Source organism: Callithrix jacchus, chromosome 12 (genome assembly GCF_049354715.1).
Source record: "Callithrix jacchus isolate 240 chromosome 12, calJac240_pri, whole genome shotgun sequence".
NCBI lineage: Eukaryota > Metazoa > Chordata > Mammalia > Primates > Cebidae > Callithrix > Callithrix jacchus.
The window spans coordinates 31,948,889-31,971,500 of record NC_133513.1 but is presented as its reverse complement, the minus strand read 5'-3'; the positions used below and the strand labels follow the sequence as shown (position 1 = coordinate 31,971,500).

General features: G+C 43.8%; 1 long non-coding RNA gene and 1 pseudogene across 2 annotated transcripts in view; one reads left to right on the top strand and one right to left on the bottom strand.

Moving 5' to 3' along the window:
• The window catches only part of LOC144578629 (uncharacterized), a 61,571-nt gene that overhangs the window by 34,348 nt on the left and 4,611 nt on the right, over positions 1–22,612 (top strand). The gene's annotated exons all lie outside the window — the stretch shown is intronic.
• LOC100402098 (ribosomal protein L6 pseudogene) lies at positions 11,769–12,687 on the bottom strand (annotated as a pseudogene).

The following is a 22,612-nucleotide window of genomic DNA, read 5'->3' as shown; positions in this document are numbered from 1 at the left end:
TCCAGCCTGATGTGTCATCAGATTTAGCCTGTGTTTGGAAGGCAGTTTGCAAGAAACTTGCCTGTCAAAGCAGTGAAAACACAGCACCTTAACCTATCAGCACTTCAGTCCTGATTATCGAGTCAGGCTATGTCCCTATGATCACTTCATCTGGTCTGGTTATTATTTCGGAATGCCTAGGTAGATAACTGAACATTTTTTATCATTTGCACATTCTGAGGACAGGCCCAGGGATGGTCTTTTGTAAAACTGCAGAAACAAAATGGACTTTGGAGAGAATTATGCATGTCACTCAGTTGCCCTAACAAGTGCTACTGTCATGCCAGCAAGAAAAGTGGCCTTGTCTTTTCTGAGCTGCTGCTTCCTTTGCTGCTGTCACGAGCACTCTCATGATCAGGGGCACATTCTTTGTTCCTTATGGTTCAGGCACTGATGACTAATAAAAATGAAAAAGAGCATTTGCTCTTAGCCCTTTGAAAACATTGGAAGTAATTCTCTCACTGTAAAACCTCTACTTATTGTGTGGGCTTTCAGCACTGCTATTTATGAGTAGGCCAAAGATGCAATCTTAGGATCAGAAACATGTTGGTGGACTCAAACAAAATGAACATAGTGCATATGGGTGCTAATCTCAGTGAGATGAGTGGCAGTAAACGTCTTCATTCAAAGAAAAGACATGTCACAAATAAAAAAATGATACAACTCAAAAAATTAGAAGAGAAAGAACTTATCCCAAAGTTATCAGATGATGAAATAAATGTAAAAAAATCAGAGCAGAAATAAATGTAATAGAGACTTTTTAAAATGTAGAAAAAATGTAAATTTTTTTTTGAAACCATAAAATTGACATACCTTTAGCTGGACTAAGAAAAAAATGCTCAAAAAATCAGAATTAAATGGAAGGCATTATAACTGATAAAACAGAAATACAAAAGGCATAAGACTGCTATGTACATAGACTTCTATGTACAACTATATCCTAACAAACTGAATGAGGAATAAGACATGAATAAATTTCTAGACATGTACAAGCTACCAAGACTGAAGCATCAAAAATAGAAAACATGGGCCGAATGCGGTGGCTCACGCCTATAATCCCAGCACTTTGGGAGGCCAAGGCAGGTGGATCACGAAGTCAAGAGATCGAGACCATCCTGGTCAACAAGGTGAAACCCCATCTCCACTAAAAATACAAAAATTAGCTGGGCATGGTGGTGCACGCCTGTAGTCCCAGCTACTCGGGAGGTTGAGGCAGGCCAATTGCTTGAACCCAGAAGGCGGAGGTTGCGGTGAGCCGAGATTGTGCCATTGCACTCCAGTATGGGTAACAAGAGCGAAACTCTGTCTCAAAAAAAAAAAAAAAGAAAAAGAAAACATGAATAGATCAGTAATGAATAAGGAGTTTAGATCTGATGACTTCACTGCTGAATTTTAGCAAACATTTAAAAAGAAGCAAATCTTTGAAAAAATTAAAAAAAGATGAATCTTCCAAACTCATTGTATGAAGCCAGCATTCATTTGATACCAAACCAGAGATGTGCATTATAAAAAAATAAAATAAAATTATACATCAGTATCACTGATGAACATAGATGCATCCACATCCACAATCATCCACAAAGTAGTTGCAAATAAAATTCAGAAGCACTTTAAAAGGATTATTTATTTTGATCAGGTTGGATATATTTCTGGATGCAAGAATATTTTAATATGTGGAAATCAATAAATACCACATACCTTATTTACACAGCCAAAAATAAAAAATTATGACTATTTTTATGCATGCCTAATATTTTAACAAAATTTAAAATCCATTCTTAATAAAATTTATGACAAATTGTGTATAGAAAGAATGTACCTCACAATAATTATTAGCCACATGACAAGCCAATAGCTAAAATTATGGTCAATGGTGAAATGGTGGAAACTTTTTCTCCAAGGTTTATTATAAGATAAAGATGAACACTTTCACTACTTCTCTAAACACAGCACTGGATATCCTACTCAGGATATTAGAAAAGAGAGAGAGAGAGAAAAAGATCATTTAAATGAAAAAGAACAGGCCGGGCATGGTGGCTCACGCCTATAATCCCAGCACTTTGGGAGGCCGAGGTGGGTGGATGACAAGGTCAAGAGATTGAGACCATCCTGGTCAACAAGGTGAAACCCTGTCTCTACTAAAAATACAAAAATTAGCTGGGCATGGTGGTGCACGCCTGTAGTCCCAGCTACTAGGGAGGCTGAGGCAGGAGAATTGCTTGAACCCAGGGGGCAGAGGTTGTGGTGAGCCAAGATTGTGCCATTGCACTCCAGTCTGGGTAACAACATCGAAACTCCGTCTCAAAAAAAAAAAAAAAAGAAAAAGAAAAGAAAAGAAAAAAAAGAAAAAGAAAAGAAAAGAAAAAAAAGAAAAAGAACAAGGTCTTATTTTAATGGATATTAACACTCAGGTTTTTACCAACTAAACAGCATGGGCTGAGAGTGGTGGCTCATTCCTGTAATTCTAGCACTTTGGGAGGCTGAGGCAGGCAGATCACAAGGTCAGGAATTAGAGACCAGCCTGACCAACATGGTGAAACCCTGTCTCTACTAAAAATACAAAAAATAGCTGGATGTAGTGGCACACGCCAGTAGTCCCAGTTACTCGGGAGGTTGAGGCAGGAGAATTGCTTGAACCCTAGAGGTGAAGGTTGCAGTGAGCTGAGATTGCACCATTGCACTCCAGCCTCAGAAACAGAGTGAGACTCTGTCTCAAAAACAAAAACAAAATAAAAATAAGCAGCATGAAAGCTGGTACCATCCAGCAATCAAAGAAACTGTTTCTGAGGACATAAGACCTTAGGGACATCAATAATTAAGAGGCTACATGAAAGCAGAAATGCTCCTGGATGTTTTCATTGTCTAGACATAAAGTTTAAATGGATCAGCCCCAGCAAGTAAAGGCACATCCTTGACTACTGTGGATAATAAGCTTTTCACCCAAAGCAGAGATGTGAAACCTGAAAGATGTAAAAGACCCCTCAAGTATTCCATACTTGGACTAAGAAAAAACTCCCACAAAGTCACTCTCACAAACCTGGAGCACCATCTGTTTCTAAGTAATCAGGTAATCATTTGTGTATTTGAGATACTGGCCAGTAGGGCTTCAGTTGATGTGTGGCCAATAATTTTAAGGGTAAAATACCTAAACTATCGCAATCTTTAGTTGGATATTTGAGGGCCTTAACACTTAAATTGGTTAGAGAAATGTCACAAAGAACACATGGCTGGGAACTGAGGTCTTCTCCTCTGCTCTTAGCTGCACCTTGGTAACCCAATGATTATCCTCCCTTATGCCTCCACATCCACACCTGCAAAAAAAAAGGCGCTAGGGAGGGTGATATTTTTACAAAGCCTCAGCCCATGGTCACTCCTTGCAAGCCATGAATTTGTGCAACCCCAAGCCAGGTGGTGAATGTCTTTCAAAGGCAGCTGAACTTGCACTCTGGTTAGAGAGAGCAGAGGGCAGCAGTACAATGGACAGTGTCTGGAACCTCAGATCAGTTCCCACAGCCACCTAAGAAAGAAGGCATCTCCAGGGGTTGGAGGAGGCACAGATGCTCTGAAAAGACCCCAGGTGACTCTCAAGATCCTCTCCTGACTCAATCCCCTTGAAGAGGGTTTGGCACAGAATCAGTGGCCAGCAAAGCTTGGCATAGCCTGCGCTTCAGTCTCAATTTGGGATTGTCACCTGGAGCCCCGCCATCCACCGTATGGAACTGGTGACAAGAATACAAATACCAGCATGCCCCGCGAGGTGTGCACTGCTTTCTCCTCCCCCAGAACTGCAAGCCCCATTTAATTTGTACCCCATTTACTTTTTTCTGTCGCTGTCCTTGTCTCAGACTCAATCATTCCACAGGCCTGTAAGGCTCTGTTCATTTTTCTTAGACTTTATTATAAAACTTCTATTAGCTAGTTCTTTTTTTTTTCTTTTTTTTTTTTTGAGACAGAGTCTTGCTTCATCGCCAGGTGCCAGGCTGGAGTGCAGTGGCACAATCTCGGTTCACTGCAACCTCCACCTCCCAGGTTCAAGCAATTCTCCTGCCTCAGCCTCCCGAGTAACTGGGACTACTGGCGCGGGCCACCACGCCCAGATAATTTTTGTACTTTTAGTAGAGATAGGGTTTCACCACGCTGGTCAGGATGGTCTCGATTTCTGGACCTCGTGATGTGCCCATCTCGGCCTCTCAAAGTGCTGGGATTACAGGCCTGGGATCCCGGCCACTGCAGCCGGCCCTAATAGAATAATTTCTAATGCTGTGTCTTTTGTTTCTGACCTATAAATAAGCTAAAAATTATAATTTTATGGCATTTTTTTTATTTGGCTATTTTTTATTGCTCTGCTGAGGTCCCACATCCGTTCATTTATGAGAAGAGTTTCCTGGCCGGGCATGGTGGCTCACGCCTGTAATCCCAGCACTTGGGAGGCTGAGGTGGGCAGATCGCAAGGTCAAGAAATCAAGACCATCCTGGCCAACATCGTGAAACCTCGTCTCTACTAAAAGTACAAAAAATTAGCCGGGTGAGGTTGCTCACGCATGTAGTCCCACTTACTCGGAAGGCTGAGGCAGGGGAATCGCTTGAACCCAGGAGGTGGAGGTTGCAGTGAGCCAAGATCATGCCACTGTACTCTAGCCTGGCAACAGAGCAAGACACTGTCAAAAAAAAGAAAAAAAGAAAAAATATATATTTTCCTTTGCCTCCATAAGCATACTTATAATAGCTGCCTTCAAATACTTGTCTGCTGGTTACCTCTCAGACATTTTGGAGATGTCTACTGCCTGCTTTTTATCTTGTGCATGTATTACATTTTTATGTGTCTTCATGCATCTCCAGAATTTGAAAATTGTGCACTAGAGACTGTATAAAAGAGTTATGGAGACTGTGGATTCTGTTGTGTCCCTTTGAAGAGTATTGGTTTTTAAAGCAGGTGTTGGATTGGGCTGGATTCTAACTTCAATACTTATCTCTCCTATGGAAGGCAGAGCTGAAATCCTCATTCACTTCTTATACACACATAGCTCATATATGTCTTAGATATGGAAGTGTTTATAGTGATATATACTATTTTATTCAGGATCCATCATTTTTCTCTGTGAGAGTGTTAGTTCAGCTAGCTACCTCACCATTAGTGGAAGCCAGAACCTTAGGATTTAGTATAAATGAAATTATATAGTATGATAATTTACATTGATTTTTTAAATACAAGATTATATTTGTGATATTCATTTATGCTATTGCAGATATCTACAGTCTGATTCTTTTAAAAAGTTCTTGTGTTAACATTTTGATAAAATATACATAAAATTAACTATTTTAACAATTATTTAAAGTGCAGGTCAGAGGAATTAATCACACTCACATTGTTCTGCAACCATTATCCACATTGATAAGGAATTTTATTTATTTGCATACCTGAAACTCTGTTCTTGTTAAACAACAGCCCCTCTTTACCTTCTTTTGGCCTCTGGGAACTACTCTTCTACTCTCTGTTTCTGCGAATAGAACTATCATATGTACCTCATAGGAGTGAAACCATACAATATAGTTAAAAATTATGAGGAAAAATAAAACACACTGTATAAGATATTTATTAATTTAAATTTAAAAATCAGTAGTACATGGGAATTATATAGAAATATGGATTAAAAAAAAGCAGTTAGAAGGGTGTGTTAAATTTATTACTATGGTGTCTCAAGTTCTGAAGCAGTGTGGCCCGTGCCACAGACACAGAGCCAATCATGGTACAGCTGGGATTCCAGTGCAACTGTCTGACTCCCAAAGCCCATGCTCAGCCCAAACATCACTGATCCCTGAGGCACTCTGCCCCTGCCAGCCCAGACACTCAGTGGCCCTGAGATTCACGGTCTGTTCATGGTCTTGAGGATTTTGCAGGCCTACTGGGATGGAGGCTCAGCTGACAGAACAATTAGAAGCTTCAGGAAATAGTGGCAGCTGTTGTTATACCAAATCGAGTCAAGGAATGAGCCACACTCTGAGATTGAGCTATGAGTTCTTTTTTTTTTTTTTTTGAGACAGAGTTTCACTGTTATTAACCAGACTGGAGTGCAATGGCAGGATCTTGGCTCACCGCAACCTCTGCCTTCTGGGTTCAAGCAATTCTCCTGCCTCAGCCTCCCAAGTAGCTGGGACTACAGGCGTGCACCACTATGCCCAGCTAATTTTTGTATTTTCAGTAGAGACAGGGTTTCACCTTGTTGACCAGGATGGTCTCTATTTCTTGACCTCGTGATCCACCCGCCTCGACCTCCCAAAGTGCTGGGATTATAGGCGTGAGCCACCGCGCCCGGCATGAGTTATTTATTTTAGCTGGTGACCAAGAGGTGGCTAATGCCCCAAATTCCCTAGGCCCTGAAGGAAGAGTTAAGGGGTTTCTTTTTATTTTATTTATTTATTTTTTATTTTTTTTGAGACGGAGTTTCGCTTTTGTTACCCAGGCTGGAGTGCAATGGCGCGATCTCGGCTCACCGCAACCTCCGCCCCCTGGGTTCAGGCAATTCTTCTGTCTCAGCCTCCCGAGTAGCTGGGATTACAGGCACATGCCACCATGCCCAGCTAATTTTTTGTAATTTTTAGTAGAGACGGGGTTTCACCATGTTGACCAGGATGGTCTCGATCTCTTGACCTCGTGATCCACCCGCCTCGGCCTCCCAAAGTGCTGGGATTACAGGCTTGAGCCACCACGCCCGGCCTATGAGTTAAGGGGTTTCTTATGCCCTATTTTAAAAAGGGAGGGAAGAACCTAGCTGAAGCAATTTTTCTGCAGAAGCACAGTAAACAAAAAGTTAAAAGATAAACTAGTACATGAGAAATAAAACTTATAGATATGGGGGCTCTGGGTACTCGACAGCACCTGCATTCTTAGGTTCTGCTGGTGCCACTTAACTCGGCCTCTTATCAGCAAATGCACTCCGGGATGTGCCCGGTGTCATCCTGCCCCAGCTACATACTACAGTTACATACTTAATGAAGGGAATAACTAAAATGAAGAAGCTAAGATGGAGTTTTTCCAGCTCAAGAAGCTAACATGAAGCCTGAACAGCTTTCAGCTAAGAAAGAGAGAGTCTGTTTAAGCTAACAAAAAGCAGGTTATCACACTGTGAGGCTACCAGGAGCCACACCTCAGGCTTCCCACTGCCTGCCCAAAGGTCCTCATGCAGCAGGGGCTAATGATGACTATGGGGCCACAGCCACAGGCTCTCTGACACTGGCCACAAGATAGTCTTCTCCTACCCTCTGCTAATCTGTTAGGCCTTCACCTTTTATTCTGTGTCACACTTGATGGACTAGAGCTAAACCCCAATTTCCTCCTGAGTCAGAAGATGACAATTATTTTGTCACTGAAGCAACTGCAGTTTTTGGAAAACAAACTTTGATCTGGAGATAAAAGAAAAGGCAAAATTCTGACAGGTTCTGGGTGGAAGATAATAGAGGAAACTTGTGGGGAAGAGAGGGAGCAGGGGTGAGCCTCTAGGGCTCTTCCATTAAGTGGCCCCACTCTCCCCTCCAGCCCCAACCTGTTCTCAGAATTGGATATAAATAGTTTCTCATCCAGCAGTTTATCATTGATTTTAGTCCCCTAATTAAGCCCTCCATTGGAATAGGTTTCTTCCTTCTCTGTGTATCAAACCTTCCACATAAATCTAAGATGCAGATGATGTCATCAGAGAGTGTCATCTTCAGGGTGGTGTCTAATTTTTACGTCTTCACCCTCCCACAAAGTGAGGGCCCAGTTGCTCACCTTCCTCCTTTATTAGTGTTGATTTTATTTTCCTAGAAGGTAGACAGCCAAGATCCATCAGAAAGTCTCTCTGGCCCATGACTAACCCTCATCCTTTATATTTCCCAAGCTGCACCATGACCAGAGCCACCGGGGTCAGGACATGTGCATAAAAACAGGACATGGGCCAGGTGAGGTGGCTCATGTCTCATATCCCAGCACTTTGGGAGGCCAAGACGGGTAGATCATGAGGTCAGGAGCTCAATCCTGATCAAGATGGTGAAAACCCGTCTCTACTAAAAATACAAAAATTAGCTGGGCGTGGTGGCATGCACCTATAATCCCAGCTACTCGAGAGGCTGAGGCAGAGAACTGCTTAAACCTGGGAGGCAGAAGTTGTAGTGAGCCAAGATCGCACCACTGCACTCCAGCCTGGGCTACAGAGTGAGACTCCATCTCACAAAAAAAAAAAAAAAAAAAAAAGGATATGGACCTGCATCAGGTTATAGGCTCTACAGAAGGGACCCTGGGGCTCAGTGATCTTTTGCCCTGATTCTCTGTGATGATAGACCAGAAAACTGAGACCTTGGAAACAAGGTGCTCAATGATTAGAAACTGCTTGTCTTAGAAGAGGCCCAATTTCTCTCTTCTCCAGTGCATACCACCTAAGGCAGAGGCTGAGACTCAGCTCCGCAGGTTCACTACTCAAAGTGCTTGTGCCCATCACTCATAGATAAGATAAACCTGGCCGGGTGCAATGGCTCACACCTATAATCCCAGCACTTTGGGAGGCCGAGGCGCGTGGATCACAAGGTCAAGAAATCGAGACCATCCTGGTCAACGAGGTGAAACCCCCTCTCTACTAAAAATACAAAAATTAGCTGGGCATGGTGGTGCACACCTGTAGTCCCAACTACTCGGGAGGCTGAGGCAGAAGAATTGCTTGAACCCAGAAGGCGGAGGTTGCGGTGAGCCGAGATCGCGCCATTGCACTCCAGTCTGGGTAAAAACAGCAAAACTCTGTCTCAAAAAAAAAAAAAAAAAGATAAACCTGACACCCCCATTCACAGGGGGATCTATCTGGTAGGCTCTCAGGAAAGAAGGTTTGCTGAGTGCTGCAATCTCAGGGCTCAGTCTAGGACTCTGTCCTCACAAGCTTCAGAATCCTGGTTCCCAAACTGCCTGCCTGCCCAAGTCTCACACACACCCATATAATTCCCTATGGCAATTTCCAACATCTGCAGGTCAGTGAGAAGTATGCCCAGAGAGGGCACAGCACCCTATGCCATCAAGGTGGTAGCAGTGATGAGCACCAATTCTCAGCTTCCCACACAAGGCCTGCTCTTTGAACTCCCACCAACCCATAGCTCCATGACCCCCCTACTCAAGTCTCCCACTTGGAGCAGCCAAGAATCCTCAGCATTCTTACCTGGAATTCATTTTCTCCGTTTTTACACAGCTGGCCTGCAAAGACACCAAGCACCCCCAGTTACCTCTATAGGGTAATAAGTCACAAAGTCAAGTTTTTCCCAGCTTCACTCTTCCCCAAATCTACTGTGAGCCCAGCTCTCCCAGGTTCTTTCTCTGATCTCTCTAATGAAGGCATTTTAAGCTCTGTGGCCACAAGAGTACAGGGCCAGAGGAGGAAGACACCCTGCTGTCTTGATGTGGAGAACTTCAGCTGGAAAAGAGGAGCCCTGTCCTTTACCCTCTGAAGCCCCTCCCTGCCACAGGCCACTCACCTTCAGCAGCAGCACCATCTGGACTCTATAAATTGGTCCCTACCTAGCAGAGTCAGAAACAGGGTTAGTAAAACTGTGCTTTCCTCACCAAGTTACACCCCAGCCCCACAACCTGATTATGGATAACTGCCCGAGTCAGCTGGTACAAAGCTTCCACCACGTCCAGTGAACCCTGATTCTAGATTTACTCCCAGCTCCAGCACTTACTGTGGGTGTCACCTTGGGCATGCAGCTGGGCATCCCTGAGCCTTTTTTTTTTTTTTTTTGAGACAGAGTTTCGCTCTTCTTACCCAGGCTGGAGTGCAATGGTGCGATCTCAGCTCACCACAACCTCTGCCTCCTGGGTTCAGGCAATTTTCCTGCCTCAGCCTCTCAAGTAGCTGGGACTACGGGCACACGCCACCATGCCCAGCTAATTTTTTGTATTTTTAGTAGGGACAGGGTTTCACCATGTTGACCAGGATTGTCTCGATCTCTCGACTCGTGATCCACCCGCCTCGGCCTCCCAAAGTGCTGGGATTACAGGCTTGAGCCACCGTGCCCGGCCCATTTTTTTCTAACTTTACCTACAATCTATTTATTGTAAAGATGTCCAGGATGCAGAAGATCTCCACACACCCACTCCAAAGGCGTCAGCCCTTGCTTTAGTGCCTTCTGGTTCTACTCTGTCACTAAATGTTTATGACCTTAAGAAAACTGGGGAAAAAATGATCAAATGCAATCTCATTGGTACCAGTGCTATGAGGGTGAGTCCAGAAGGGTGAGCCTCACTGGGGTTATATAGGTACTGTATACAAGATAGAAATTTTAAGTTCATTGGAGAAATGCAGGGAAAACTAACTGTTAAAACATGTGCTCTTGTAGCAGGAACAGCCACGAGAAACAGATTTTCCAAACACTGAATACAGGAGGAAATAGTTTATTGTTCTGCCGGGACCCTGGGCATAATTTGTCTAAAGCCCAGCTCATTTAACAAAGGATGGTTTTGCCTTTATATAGGCTTATACTTTAGATGTTACACGTGGAAGAATCTTGGTTTGTAGCTTTAGAAATTACATATGAAAGGGTTCCGGTTTACAGTTTTTAGACTCACATGTGAAAAGGTCTCTGTTTACAGTTTCAGGAATCACATATGAAAGGGTTCTGGTTTACAGTTTTAGGACTCACTTGTGAAAAGGCTTCTGGTTTGATCTTGTTTTAGGTAAAAATAGTGTTTTCCAGAGAGTTTCCCCGAGACCAAGCATGTTATTTTCGGGAAGGAGATTCAGGAGGCGGCAGGGGGCCTGCTCCCTCTTCTATTGAAATGCACAGTGGATGACAGAGGGGGAGGGAATCTCAGATGCCTGGGTCTCCTTCCTCACCCCTTCTTTGAGACCTTCACTATTTTATAATATAAGTGAGAGGTCTCACTTTTATTTTCACTTTCCAGATTTTCCCAAGAAACTGATAATGTCATTTTTTGGCTAACTACATTAGTGATAAATTCCCTAATCATTTGAAGGAACAGGGGGAGTAGAAAAGGGAGCAACAAACAAACACTTATTATTTTTATAATGAGGAGGGAGACCCAGGCATTTAGGATTCCCTCCTTCTCAGTCATCCACTGTGCATCTCAATAAAAGAGAGAGCAGGCCAGCTGGCGCCTCCTGAATCTTCTTCCTGAAAACAACAGGCTAGGCCTTGGGGAAACTCTCCAGAAGGCACTATTTTTACTTAAAACAAGATCAATCCAGAAACCTTTTCACATGTGAGTCCTAAAACTGTAAAACAAAACCCTTTCATATGTGATTCCTGCAACTGTAAACAAAGACCATTTCACATGTGAGTCCTAAAACTATGAACCTAAGATTCTTCCACTTGTAACATCTAAAGTATAAGCCTATATAAAGGCTGAACCTCCCTTTTGTTAGATGAACTTGGCTGTTAGGCACCTATGCCACCTTGCTCCCAGCTGAAATAAATTCCTTTCTCCTGCATTTGGTGTCCGAGAGATCCTTTCCCACAGCCACTCCTGCTACAATAACACTTATGATGAGGGTTTTGAATTTTTTCAAGGATGAGAACCAACCCCCAAATAAGGACTCAGGGTTAAATTCATGCCATATTTGTAGAGGCACGTGTGCCATTTTGGTTACGTATTGCACAATATCCTCCACTGCTTGCCCCTGGGCATTAAGTGCCGACAGTAGTCGGTTACATTGAATTTTCCACAGACTTTTCTTTTTTTTTTTTTTTAAAGGTAATCAGTTACTTAATTAGATTATTAGGACATTTAAAACACCAATTTGTGAGGATAAATTCCATTTGTCAGGGCAAACACAGATCGCAGGTAGCCCTGGAGCTGAGGAATAGCTTTGATTTTTGGTAAAACTTGTGAGTCCACAGCTTTCTGATCAATCTTGCGCTGCTCTGTTATCTCGTATTTCTCTTTTTCTGTGTCGAAGATCTCACCTTCCTGGTGTCTGGGTTTCCACAGCTTCTTCTTCTTAAAATAAGCATCAGTAAGATGTTTTGGGATTTTTACATTGCTGATATCAATTTTGGTTGAGGTGGCAATGACAAATTTCTGTTGCATTCTTCGCAGAGGAACTCGATTGAGGACCAGAGGTCCAGCCACAAGTAACAAGCCACTAGCCAGCTGCTTCAGGAAAACCACCCTCTTGCCCCTGTGGCGACCAGTGAGGATGATCAGAATGGTCCCGGGGGTAATGCTGGCTCGCAGTTTTCTCACGTGCTGACTAAAGGGTTTTTTGCCGTGGCTCAACAGCTTTCGAGGCACATCTTCAGTAGGATAATACCTAGGCATTTTGCGAAGTTTAACCACCCGGGTGCCGCCGTTTTTGTCACCACCAACTGGTTTTGTAACAGTTGCAAGAACCTTCTCTTTCTTTTTCTTTTCAACCTTGGATTTAGCCGCTGAGTACTTCCTCTTGTACAAGGCTTTTCTGGAATACATGGCAGATCGGGAATACCTGCCAATTCCTCTGACAAGAACAGGATTGCGGCTGCAATGGGGCTTCCCCTTCTTGGGCTTTTTTTTAGCCTTGAGGCTAGCCTTTTTCACTTTGCTACCAGCATCAGCCTTCTTGGCTTCAGGTTTCTTCTCTTTAGTATCCCGCTTCTCAACTTTTTCACCGGCCATCTTGCAAGATGGGAAAGACCCACAGACTTTTCTTTTGGCTGCTAGCAAATAATGTAGGGCCAGCCAGTTTTGATAAATTACGTTTCTTATTTGAGTTTTTGTTGGGCTAAAAAGGACATAGCTTTGCCTGTTTCATTAGTGAGTATTTATAAAATAGCCTGCAACCAGATGATCCAGTTGAGCATGTAAATAGGGGTCTGGTATTCCCATGAGCCATTCTTTTCTCATGTGGCCAGCCCATAATACTTAATAGTTTTCTCCGGTGGCCACTTATTATCTGTCCATTCTCCTATCTTTAGGTTTTTTTCTCCCTAGTGGAGTAGACTGAATACATTAGCAGTCCACCTGTCTTAACAGATAATAGGAAGAAAGAGGGCTTAATGATGCCTATGACACAGCTACCTGTCCATCTCATGGATTACACTCCTTACATTGAGTATCATTATATAAACAGGTTTCCTTCTGTGTCCATATACATTTATAAGAACAAAAGAATGGCAGTAACTTTTATGCCCTACCTGGTGTACATACTGAAGGCATCTATAAAATTAGTTAATGTTCTTACTGTACAAGTCCAAATATCAAGAAGAACAAGTCCCATGATGAATTTTCTCATGCTTAGGCCATGCCTGGACCAGCCAGCTTCTGGGATGTGGCTGGAGCAAGGCTTGTTTTCTTTTTTTGAGATGGAGTTTCGCTGTTGTTACCGAGACTGGAGTGCAATGGCATGATCTCAGCTCACTGCAACCTCCACCTTCTAGGTTCAAGCAATTCTCCTGCCTCAGCCTCCCGAGTAGCTGGGACTACAGGCACGCACCACCATGCCCAGCTAATTTTTGTATTTTTAGTAGAGACGGGGTTTCACCATGTTGACCAGGATGGTCTCGATCTCTTGACCTCGTGATCCACCCGCCTTGGCCTCTCAAAGTGCTGGGATTATAGGCATGAGCCACGGCCCCCGGCCCCATTTTAAGGTAATTCTGCAGTCCTTGCCTTGGTTCAAGTTTCAGGTGTTGCTGGTTTTCACAAGGCTGTGGTGGATTTAGTTTGGGATTTTCTTTACCTTCACGGCTATGGGATTGGTCAAGATTAGGTCTGAGGTCCTGTCCATTGTGGCTTTAGAGGGACTGTACTCCTGTCCTTTATCCACATGTGATTACCTAGTGAGAAAGGGTGTACTGGGAGAAAAGGTCTTGCAGGACATTTGTTATTTGCTGAGGTTGAAATATCTTAGCGATTTTCCTTAGAGCTGGTAACTAGCATTCTAACTTAATTTCTCCTCACTCCCAAGGAGTTTCTAGGAGTTCCTAGAGTAGGGGAAGGGGCCTATAAGATAAGACTTCATAGGGGAATATTCTGTTTTCTTATAGGGGTGCACCTAATTTTGAATAACTCCAAGGGAAGTGCCTGCACCCACTCTAATTTTGTTTCTTGACACGCTTTTCCTACGCTGTTTTTGATGGTCTGGATTATTGTTTCCACTTTTCTGGAACTCTGAGGTCAGTAGGCAGCATGCAGTTTCCAGGTGATACCCAAGGCCACTGCTGTTTTCTGGACAAAATCTGCCACAAATGCTAATTCGTTGTCTGATCCGATGCGCAGTGGCAGTCCAAACCTAGGGATAAGATCTCGAAGCAGCACAAGGGTTACTTTATGGGCCTTTTAAGGCCTCTACCCACCCAGAGTATATGCACACCAGGACCAAGAAATACTTATGTCCCCCACACTTGGACATTTTAGTAAAGTCTAGATCTTTAAACGGAGCTGCTCCATAAGCTTGAATGCCAGGAATAATAGTTGGGACCCTGCCTCGCGTTGTGTTCCCAACATGTAATGAATGCATCGCTGTGCCACAGTTTTGGTCAAGGCTGATAAATGTAAGATGTAAAAGTACTGGCCCAGCATATTTTTAAGTGACTTGACCTAAATTAGTGATTTTATGTATGGCTTTTACAACTGCTGCACATAGCAGGCCCTGGTGTTTGGCAGGCTTACCAATGAGGTCTTTTGGTACTCTTTAGGGTCAGCCCTGTGTGAGGTGCTTTGATATTTAAACTTTTCCCAGAGTTGAGGCTAGAATCTTTGATTGCTTTTTTTTTTTTCCCAGCATGAAAAGGCTGTGTTAAATTGCCTAACCCCAAAACCAGGGCTGACGGAGGTTTTACTTTTAGTTTCTGCCCCATTCAAAGGGTGTCTTGTCTTCTCCCCTCTCCCCTTTGTCACTTTGTGTAAGGATTTGGCCAGTACTGTGAAGTTTGGAAATCCACAATTTACAAAATCCACCACTCCCAGAAGCTCTTTTTCCTGCTTTTAGTCTCAGGTTCTTTTACTTTGCAAGTGGCTTGCTTTTTTTATGCTTCTAGGCTGCATTCCCCCTTCCGGATAGTGAGCCTCAGATATTGCATTTGCTTTTTGGCAAATCAGGGCTTTCTTTTTAGATACTTTATTCCCACAGTCCTCCAGGTGCTGAAGGCATTTGTTTGTGCACTTGACTGCTGTGAGGTGTCCCAATAGAAGGTTATTAGCATATGGGAGCAGCATACAAGCAAGGAACTTCTCCGGGCAGTCAAAGACTGATGCCTCCCCAGCAATAATGAGAGTTTTTCAGCCCCTGGGAATCTGGGTTCAGGTGTATTGAGTGGTTACACCTGCTTCTGGGTTGCTTCCATTGAAATGCAAATACTTGTTGACACTCCAAGGCCAGTTTAATGCTAAGGAAGTATTCTTTAAGTCCAATTAAGTGAACCAACTATCCTCTGCTGGCAATAATCCCAACTGCGTGTATGAGTTGGGTGCAAAGCCACGCAAGCCCTGCACTGGCCTGGGTGATAATATCTGTCTTCTGCCTTTGGCTAGGAAGTTTCCACCCTCCTTTCCAAGGGACAATGAGAGCCTGGCTAACCCCCAATGGAGGCAGTTTTAGCTGTAGGGAGTTTTTGTTGTTGTTGAATGGAATAGTGGCCCTTGATTTGCAAAACGGGTTTTGCTGGAGAAGGGCTGCAGGGGCAATTTATTAAGTACAAGAAAGTTTGTTCTCTTAATACCTTAATAGATTTAACTGGCTTTGTTTCTTTTGATGGGGGGGTTACAGGGCTCTTGTCTGGACCATGGACTCTTTGGCGGCATATGAGTTCAGCCCCCCTCTCTTATAGTCCAGTGGCCCTTTCATTAGATTGAACAGAGCCCTTTTACGCTTATTTGGATTTTTGTGCTTAGAATTGTCCTGTTCCTCAGTTAACTGTGGACATTTTTTTTTCTAGTTGTTCTATTTCTCGACAAAATGCACACTGATTGAGTTGCAGGCGTGGGCGGGCAGACTGTGGTGCTTTCCAGGAAACCCCCTTTTTTTCACACTCTTGGGGGCATTCCTCTTATAGCAGCAGCTATTAGCCTCCCATTGAGACTGAAGTTTCTTTTGATTTTTCTTCTGGCTTACCGCCTCTTGGTTTACAAACACCTGGTTAGCTATTTCTAATAACTGTGAAGTATTCATGCATGCAAATTTTGCCTGTTTCTCCAGTTTTCATTTAACGATTTCTGCACACTAACTGACTGATGCTATATTTATTATATGCTGATTTTTTGAACTCTTAGGATTAAAAGAAGTGTACATGCGATAAGCTTCACACAGTCTTTCATAGAATTGGGTAGGGCTTTCCTCTTTTCCTTGAAGAACCTTAGAGACTTTATTAATGTTTGTAACTCTCTGGGCCCTTTTTAAAAATCCTTCTAGCAAGGCTTTTCTGTGCCAGATTAGCCTTTGCATGCCCTCTGGGGTGTTTGTTCCCGGTAACTGGGGGTCAGTTCCCGGTAGCTGGACCCTGATATACTCTTAGGGGTTCTGGTAATCTGAAGGAAGGAACATGCTTTTCTTGCTAATTAGAAGCGGCTTGATGTATTCTCCGCCTTTCATCTGTGTTAAAAAGATGCATAAGCAGCTGACGGCAATCAGCCCAAATGGGGTTATGAGTTTGAATAATAGTTTGCAATAGATTAATGAGAGCTTGGAATTTTTTGGTATAACATGGGTTGTTATTATTCCAATTCATAAGATTAGCCGAGGTAAATAGCAGGTACATAAAAATACACCTTTCTAGTATGTGGCTGTCCTCATCCACTCCTGTGTACCTCTGCTCTCTCAAAGGCATCTGCACCCCAGCCTTGGGTCTCAGACAGGCTGCCAGAGGGGGAGTTCCCTCTGGGAAGCGGGCAGCAATGGGCAGAGTTTTTCCACACTTCCTTTTGTCTGCTTTGGAGGATTTAGGGGTGTGCAGCTTTGGTGGGGATGCTGAGGCTTCTGGCCTAGGGTCAGGGAGTCCTTGAGGAGGAGGAGGAGGCATTATTGACAAAAGCTTTTCTGCTGCTGGGTTGACTAAAACCTTAGGAGTTACTGTTTTTGCCACTGAATCTGCCCAAGCCTAGGGAGTCCGCTTTTCTTGGCAGTGACGGGGATGGTGGTTTTAGCAGTCTGTCCTTTGGCTACTGAAACAATCACTGCCTGCTATTTTAGCCACTTCAGAGCGTTTAACACTAACTGCAATCACGAGTTTATGTATGGAAATTGATTAAGGTGTTTTAGCTTGCTGTGTATAACCTAATGCCTTACTTTGGAGACAAGGGACCCGTTTAGGGTTCCTTCCGAGGGCTAACTTACCCTAAATGCTGGCCAATTTTTCTTACATAAAACCCTTAATTTCTCTGGTGTTATAGTTACTTTATAATTCCCGCTGAATCCCTTCTTGAAAATTTTCAGCATGGTTTCTAACAGGGTGGAATGGCTATGGGAGTGACTTATATTAACACTTTAAAGAAAATTTGTACAGTTAGGAGAGTGTTAGTTTACTTACAGCAGTTTTTCTTGCTTAGCAAGTTGCAGCACGGAGCACTTTTTGATTTACATTTACTTTAATTTTTTTAACAATGCTTAGAGGCTTCTTTACTCAGCCTTATGTGGCTGTCTTTAATTTTTATGAATTGCTTCATGCATGAGGCCCTTTTTAATGGGCCTGATACTTTTTACGACTGATGAGTTCAGTTGGACACATTTACACATGCAGACACATATTCAATCACTCTCCTAATTTAAAAGCATAAGCAAGAAGTGTGTAAGTTAGTTACAGAGAGAGATACCTTTAAAAGTGCCGATTTGGCACCCATGGGTGATTAGGCCACACTTCCACCTAAAATGGGGTGGGCTACTTTACCGGGTTTAATTTTAATAAATTTAAATGAGAGCTTGGAATTTTTTGGTATAACATGGGTTGTTATTATTCCAATTCATAAGATTAGCCGAGGTAAATAGCAGGTACATAAAAACACACCTTTCTAGTATATGGCTGTCCTCATCTACTCCTGTGTACCTCTGCTCTCTCAAAGGCATCTGCACCCCAGCCTTGGGTCTCAGACAGGCTGCCAGAGGGGGAGTTCCCTCTGGGAAGCGGGCAGCAATGGGTGGAGTTTTTCCACACTTCCTTTTGTCTGCTTTGGAGGATTTAGGTCTGGACTTCCCCAAATACTCGTTCCTCGTTGGTGTTCAGCCACTGGGTGAATTCACACTGCAGAGCTTTCCTGCTCCGCTCTGGTGAGACTTTTCCACCAGGCAAATACCTGCCTGGGAGCACTCTTAGGATGTGTCACCTCAGTCAGCAGGAGTCCCCTCGCAGGGATGCTCCACAGGGCTAGGCAAACTACCTAAGGGACTTTTTCTCACCATCTGCTATCCAAGACTAGCTTCTCAGCCAATGCCCCAAAAATGTAGCAGAAGCAGCCGTAGGAAACAGATTTCCTGAACGCAGGAGGACAGAGTTTATTATTTGGCTGGGAGCCTGGGCATAATTTGCCCAAAGCCCAGCTCATCTAACAAAGGAAGGATCTGCCTTTATATAGGCTTATACTTTACATGTTACATATGGAAGTGTAGCAGGAGCGACTGCGGGAAATGGATCTCTCAGACACCGAATACAGGAGGAAGAAGTTTATTCCGCCGGGAGCAAGGTGGCATAGTTGCCTAACAGCCAAGCTTGCTTAACAAAGAAAGGTTTCTTATTTGTATAGGTTTATACTTTAGATGTTACACGTGGAAGAATCTTAGGTTTACAGCTTAACATATGAAAAGGGTCTCGGTTTACAGTCTCAGGAATTACATATGAAAGGGTTTTGGTTTACAGTCTTAAGAATTACATATGAAAAGGATCTCTGTTTACAGTCTCAGGAATTACATACGAAAAGGGCTTTGGTTTACAGTCTTAGGAATGAAAAGGGGAAGTTTACAGTCTTAGGAAAAAGGGAAAGTTGATCTGAGATGCCTGGGTCTCCCTCTTCAGAAGAATTTTAGGTTTATAGCTTTAGAAATCACCTATGAAAGGGTTTTGGTTTACAGTTTTAGGACTCACATGTGAAAAGGTTTCTGGTTTGATCATGTTTTAAGTGAAAATAGTGTCTTCCAGAGAGTTTCCCTAAGACCAAGCATATTATTTTCAGGACAGAGATTCAGGAGGCACCAGCTGGCCTGCTCTCTTCTATTGAGATGCATGGTGGATGACAGAGGGGAAGGTAATCCCAGATGCCTCTGTCTCCTTCCTCACCCTGAATAAAGAGAACTCCCAAACAGGCTTTGTGTGAGTAACATGGATGTTTATTCACCTGGGTGCTGGCCAGCTGAGGCTGAAAATGGCATTAGCAAAGGGAGGAGGAATAGGAGTTGGTTTTACAGGTTTGGAGTGGGCAGTGGAAAGTTACACAAGTTACAATTGGTGGGTTTTGTGAGCTGCTAGGAGAGCATAGGTTTGCAAGCTGGGAAGGGGTCAAAGAGTGTGGAGTTACACTTGGCCAAGCTCGGTTACAAAGTTCAATGGCTTTGTCAATTGAGGCTGGAATAAGAAACAATTGAGAACGTCTCAGAGTTAAGTAGGCACTTCAGGGGGTGATTATTTCTTCCTCTTTCTATGATCTTACAGCCATTTTAGGTTTTCTAATTCTGAAAGGCCCTCCAGGGGGGTACCGTGCAGTTCACTAAGATCAATGTGCCATCCATGGCTTGGTGAGACCTTACACTAACTTTCATAGGTAACACTATACAGAAGTTAAGCTTTTTAACAGCCACAAGTTCACCGGTCCCTCTTACAAAATGTGGCAATGTATGATGATGTCCTAATGACCAAAATACACATACATAGAACAACTTACAGCATTTAATTTGTGTTAGAAATTGTGTCTTTCAGCCAAAAGTTTTTTATACATCATGAATATTTCCCATATTGCTTGATGATTGGAAGAGAGAGCACTTTATGAAATGTTCTTTTGGACACATTTTCATCAAAGGTTTCATATCCCAAGAGGCAATGAGACAAGTCATGATAAAGTGGCCTCATTGTCTGGGGTGACACTTGATGTCTCAGTCTCCCGACTTAGGAAATAAAAAATGCAGACACATCAAAAGTGAGGTTAGTGCATAAGTTTAATACATGAAAATAGAGAATAGCTCTCTGCTGAAGAGAAAGTTCTCAAAAAAGGGTCACCTTTCAGCAGTGAAATGCAAGGGTTTTTATCGATCAGCTGGTGGGAGGGAGTATCTTTTCACTTAAGGCTTAAAAGCTGGTCAGGACTAGTTGTGTCATCTGCATAGAGCCTGAATCTTTGGCAGCGCACTCCCCAACCTTTTATTATGCTGGCGGTTTTTAGCCTGAACTGCTTCAAGTTGCTTATCTCTTTCTTACTGTGCATGTGGTAAAATGCGGGGTGGAGCCCCCCTATGTTGGATTTGTCTGGCTCAAGGTGGTTTCTTATTTTGGTGCAGCTGCAGGGTCCCTGCCCATGCAGTCTTCCAGCTTTCTTACCTATGATCGCTCCTCAATCTTCCAGGTTGCTATAGGTTAAAGAGAAGTAATTTCAGGCCACACGCAGTGGCTCACGCTTATAATCCCAGCACTTTGGGAGGCTGAGGCGGGTGGATCATGTGTTCAAGAGATCAAGACCATCCTGGTCAACATGGTGAAACCCCTTCTCTACTAAAAATACAAAAATTAGCTGGGCATGGTGGTGCACGCCTGTAATCCCAGCTACTCAGGAGGCTGAGGCAGGTAAATTGCCTGAACCCAGGAGGCGGAGGTTGGGGTGAGCCGAGATGGCGCCATCGCACTCCAGCCTGGGTAACAAGAGCGAAACTCCATCTCAAAAAAAAAAAAAAAAAAAAAAAAAAAAAAAATTAGCTGGGCATGGTGGTGCACGCTTGTAGTCCCAGCTACTCGGGAGGATTACAGGTTGTTCATGCTTGTAATCTCCGCTACTCAGGAGGCTGAGGCAGGAGAATTGCTTGAACCCAGAAGGCGGAGGTTGCGGTGAGCCGAGATCGTGCCATTGCACTCCAATCTGGGTAACAAGAGCGAAACTACGTCTCAAAAAAAAGAGAGAGAGAGAAGTAATTTCTTGGGCTGCTTTTTGTTAGAACAAACATTCTGCCAAGGACTCTGTTCCATCTACCTAGCTAGTTTCTTTATATCTCCACCTCAATGATAACTGTTCAGATATTAAGGGGGTCCTGGTAGTGGGAACAGAAAAAATGGAGACCACAAAGTTCTTTAGAATAAGAATTCACCCGGCCGAGCGCGGTGTCTCACGCCTATAATCACAGCACTTTGAGAGGCCGAGGCGGGTGGATCACGAAGTCAAGAGATGGAGACCATCCTGGTCAACAAGGTGAAACCCTGTCTCTACTAAAAATACAAAAATTAGCTGGGCATGGTGGTGCACGCCTGTAGTCCCAGCTACTCAGAGGCTGAGGCAGGAGAATTGCTTGAACCCAGGAGGCGGAGGTTGCGGTGAGCCGAGATCCTGCCATTGCATTCCAGTCTGGGTAACAACAGTGAAACTCCGTCTCAAAAAAAAGAATAAGAATTCACCCTTCAGTCAACTTTAGTGTGAATTGTACATTTGTTATAATATCTGTTTCATGAACTAATGAATATAGCAAGAAAGGAAATTATATTTTTTAAGAATCTAGATGACAGTCTTCCCACAGCTTCTTTGCATTTCCCTGCTTCTAGAATTTAGTCATTTCAGTATAGATTGTCTTCTTTGGAATCACCAGGTGAGGAGAAAGCCTAGGCTGGCAGGCAGGACACGGTGGATTACTTGCTGGAGAGGTGTTTTGTGGGGTTACTAAAGGGGCAGGCACTGCAGCCCACAGGAAAGCCTCAGCCACAATGATCTCTGGTGCTGCCCTAGTGGTGTAAAGCAGCCAGCAAAGCTCTGATTCCCTGTCCTGAAGGGCTACCTCTGCCATGCAAGCTCCAGCCTTCAGGAAAAAAGGGCATATCAGGGAGTGCCCCATGTTCTGGCTTTGTCCTGAGCTGAGCCTGCAGACTGCACTGGAGCATGACTTCTAGGTGTGCTGGTTTGTTCTTGTCCTTAAGGAGGCAGAAGACAACTTTTGTCTCCAATTTGCTGCCCTGTTGGCCAGGCCTGGGAAGGACTAGAGGTCTGCACAGCGGTTTGCAAGATTCCAGCACCCAGTTGTCTCATTGTTTTGCTAAGGAGGATGGCCAAAAGGATGGGGGTAGGGAGAGGAGAAGATAAAGAGCAAATAGGAGGAGAAGTCAAGCTTCCAGAAAGAGGCCCATTGCAAATGCTTAGTGCCTCGGTGGGTGCGGGGATTGCTGGGTACTCCTTGGGTGCAAGGCCATGGGCCCTGCTGGAGATCGCCAAGATAACCACCCCTTGCCAGGGGTCAGGAGAGATTGTCTGAAAACCTTTGGAAATGATACATGCCCCCATTGCTGAAGAACTGGAAGAAGCTGCAGCTGCATAGGCTAATCCAGGTTACTGGGGAGTGCAGGGAACTGCCTCCAGTACATTTTGGACTTCAGCATAAGCATGCAGCCTTGGTCTGGGGCACCAGTGGAGTGCAGCCCACGCCTCCACCACCCTTGCTGTGTTCTGGCTTGCTTC